General features: G+C 38.1%; 1 long non-coding RNA gene across 2 annotated transcripts; it reads right to left on the reverse strand.

Annotated features, from left to right (window-relative positions):
* Positions 1-2,263: 2,263 nt before the first annotated feature.
* On the reverse strand, positions 2,264-3,820 carry LOC131661766 (uncharacterized). 2 transcript variants are annotated; one of them, XR_009301250.1, is made up of 3 exons: positions 3,398-3,820; positions 3,116-3,308; positions 2,264-3,029 (listed from the first exon to the last, which is right to left on the reverse strand). It is a non-coding gene; the product is annotated as an uncharacterized LOC131661766 (long non-coding RNA). The 2 variants fall into 2 exon arrangements; XR_009301249.1 differs by having other exon boundaries at positions 3,133-3,308; positions 3,398-3,816.
* Between the last annotated feature and the right edge of the window lie 319 nt (positions 3,821-4,139).

A 4,139-nucleotide genomic window follows, 5' to 3' on the forward strand; every position in this document is an offset into this window, starting at 1 on the left:
GGATCAAACATTCAGACCATTAATGATGTGAAATCATTGTTGAGTAACAATCTTGATATGAAAGATCACGAGATTCTTGGTATAAAGATCACGAGACCCGTGCAAGAAATTTCTTAGGATCAATCACACTATGTGTAGAAGATCTTAAAGAAATATAAATACTTTGATTGTAAACCTGCATGCACACCTTATAATCCAAGTGTTAAACTGTTTAAGAACACTGGTGAAAGTGTGAGACAAACTGAATATGCGAGCATCATTGGCAGCCTTAGATATGCCACTGATTGTATTAGACCCGACATTGTATATGTCGTAAGATTGTTATGAATATTTACGAGTAGACCGAGTAACAAGCACTGACAAGCTATTGAGCAAGTCATGAGGTACCTTAAAAGGACCGTATATCTCGGTCTACATTATCAGAAATTTCCTGTTGTACTTGAAGGATACAGTGATGCAGATTGGAATACCTTGTCAGGTGATTCCGAAGCTACTAGTGGCTATGTATTCAACATAGTTGGAGGAGCTGTATCTTGGAAATCAAATAAGCATACTATCCTGGCTCAGTCCACGATGGAGTCTGAAATGATCGCATTAGCAAATGCTAGTGAAGAAGCAAGTTGGTTAAGATGCTTGCTAGCTGAGATTCCCTTATGGGAAAAACCTATGTCAGTTGTGTTGATCCACTGCGATAGTACCGCGGCTATTGCAAAAATTGAGAACCGTTATTATAATGGTAAAAGACGTCAAATAAGAAGAAAGCACAATGCCTTTAGAGATTGTATCTCTAAAGGAGCTGTAAGAATGGATCATGTACGCACTGATGAAAACTTAGCAGATCCTTTGACGAAAGGATTAGCTAGAGAGAAAGTCCATAATACATCTAAAAAAAGATGAGACTAATGCCTATACAGAAATGAGTTGCTCATGATGGTAACCCGACCTAAATGACTGGAGATCCCAAGAAATAGGTTCAATGGGTAATAACAAGTTGTGAGTAATATGAGGTGATCATGCTAGAGTAAATAAAAGAAGCATGAATCCTGAAGTAATAAGAGGATGAGATAATAGAAACTCTTAATGAGATCTATACTTTGTATGAGGGAGTACCTAGGCTACAGGAGTACTCTTGATAGACTCACCTATGTGATTGTGGAACTGAGGCCGGTTCCTATGGAATTTCGAGGCAGAATTCCTAGAGCCTTCACTAAACCGGGATACACGTGTAGGGCCATTAAAGCACGAGCTATTAGAATACACCTTAAGAAAAGGTTGTGTGCGAGTTTGATGTCTGAGATAGAGTTCAAGACAATTGTGTCACTCTTGTTGAATCGGAATCCTACTTGCTACGCAAAGGTTCAAGTCGTAGACACCTCTGCTTATGCACAATCTTAGAAACGTTTGACGTTATTTCTGAAACACTGTTTTAAATTCAAGTGGGGGATTGTTGGAACATTATGCATATATTCCAATATAGGGAGATGAATTGAAAAAGTTCATTAAGTGAAGTCCCACATTGTATATTAGTTGAAAAAACTTCTTAGTCCCATATTGCTTAGATTAGAAATCTTAGCTAGTTTACTTCATTATATAATGAAGTCACTTGTTTCATTCCAAAACACACCAAAAACTTAATTTGAGTTTTTCCTTCCTCACTCTCATAACTCTGCGTCTTTCGAATTGTCTGTTGCACCCCAAAATTTGCCCTCTTTACCTGTGCTATAAGTTATGGAAGGACGTTTATTTCGTCGCCCAAAAATCAAGAAAAATTAAAGAATTTCCGTTGTTTCAAGATCGTTAAGTCAAGGGCTTGTGAGGTGAATTGCAAAGAATGAGTCATGGTGCAAAGTTATGAGCTTAAGGAAAGCATTGTGTTCGAAGCGCCATTATATTTTCGATTTATCGACGGATTATTGCACAAGTTTTGATTTGGATTGAAAATTGAATTGATTTGGAGTTTTATTGAATATGCAGACTAATTGGAGTTGGTTCCTTGAGATTTAAAGGGATTTGAGTTCAAAGTTAATCAAAAGGAATCATTCCACCTTAGTTCATGAAGGCAAAGATCTAGAGGTATATGAACCTATGCATGCCGTTGCAATTCGAAAAGTACTAAAGAAGTATGATAAGATTTGTCATTCCAAACAAGGGCAATTATTCCGGTCACGAGACATATGCAAGGCAATGGTTTGAACTCGGATAACTTTTACGGGTTTTAATTTCAACTCAAGGATTCAAGGATCTAAAGTCAAGAAAAATTACATAATTTGAATGTTCCAATTTGATTCATAATCATACAAGGATTATAAAGTACAAAATCACATAAAAATATCTTTGGCCTATTGCTTCTAATCTCTAAACATCATTCATCAATACCAAGTTACAATCATTCTCATTCAAGTTTACAATAATGAATCATTTGTGTCAACAAGAGATGAAAGGTGTGATAATCCTGCATTCATAGGCCATCTGTAGATAACAAAACTCAAAAAACGTGCAGCTGCATCAAAGAAATCAAACCGAAACCGACTTGAAACTATTAACAAAAAAGAAGAAGATGATAACAGAAAAGACAAAAACGTAACAAACTCTTCTCCTCTTCCTCGGGGCCTTCTCGGAAAACTTGACACAATTCTATCCTTCATGAATCTTGATTCTTCTCCATAACCATTCAATCACCATAACAGAAGCTCTCGATAATCACTCTTGATTCTCACCTGCGTTGATAACTGAATCCGCTCCTTCACGTTGCAATCCTCATCCATCATCATCTTCACCGAAATCTGCAGAAAATAACAATAATAATCAGTTGCAATCAATCTTCTTCATCTCTGCGAAACCGAATCTCAACACATAAATCTTCATCTTCTTCTCTTCAATCTCAGAGCCACAACAACATTGAATCTTCAATCGGATCTCGTTTCATCATCTCCTTCAATCACCGACGCTGCACAATTCATCAGCATCATCATCCATCGTTCAACAAATCTTCACCGCATATCTTGCATCGCGTCCTTGAATCATCACACCTTCAACAATTCAACGTTCATTCATCAACATCACTCAAAACAATCGTTCAAAAGAAGAATTCAATAACGGATAAAAGATCGAAAACCTGTAATAGAAGATCACCTCTTCATTCTCACGATTCTTCAATCGACCTCTTCTTCATCAATCTCCGCGCACAACTTTGTTTCGGCAATTGTTTTGATCTTCAACTCTTCTCTTCCATCAACGCGTGGTCATCGTTTGATTCAACCAATTGCAACAACATCAACGCGGCAACAATCGTTAATTCTTCATCAAATCTGCAATCAACAACAATAACACGCCTCCATCAATAATCAGTAATCAAATCCCGGAACGAAAAAGGAGAAGAGGAACGAGCGAATCTTACCCGACTTATTGAAGAACCTCTCTGAATTTCTCTTCATCGTCATCAAATTTGAAGAAACACCGGACTTCCGATCGGAGATTCAAGAGAGATTAAGAAGCGTAGGGGAGAATGAGGTTTTTGAGCAAGGATCACGGCGGCGATTGGAATCATCTTCGTCGGAAAAGTTGAGTTGGAGAATCGGAGAGAGTTTGATCGAGACCGGAAAAGTTGAGTTGGAGAATCGGAGAGAGCGAGTACGAGAGAACTGAGAGATGAGACGAAGCGATAATCTGACCGGAGGAGAAGGTTGAGGTCACCACCGCCGCCGCCGCCGTCGGCGCTTCGTGAGAGAGAAGAGGATAATGTTTGAAATTTCTAACCCTAATCCCTTTTAGCATTTTTTTTGATTAACAGTGAATATAATCTGTTTTAATTAGAATTAATTAGCATAATTACTGGTTTAATTGAGATTAGAGATTAACTGAATCTGATAATAAGAAAATCTGAATTGGATCTAAAATTTGAAACAAAAACTGGATTCTGATGCAATACATTGGGCCTTCACCGTGACTGCTAACCTCACCTCCCTTAAGCCCACCAGGACACTCAGTTTTTGGCCTAGATAGAAAATCTGACTTACAAAAAACAGTTCCTTGGGCCATCTGTGTGGGCTCAGCGCCTTTGCTTACTCCCTGCACCACCAATTTCCACGATATACCCCCTGGCTCCATATGTTTCTTATTAGATTTTAGTTTTGTTATAT

This window comes from Vicia villosa, linkage group LG3, assembly GCF_029867415.1.
Source record: "Vicia villosa cultivar HV-30 ecotype Madison, WI linkage group LG3, Vvil1.0, whole genome shotgun sequence".
Lineage (NCBI taxonomy): Eukaryota > Viridiplantae > Streptophyta > Magnoliopsida > Fabales > Fabaceae > Vicia > Vicia villosa.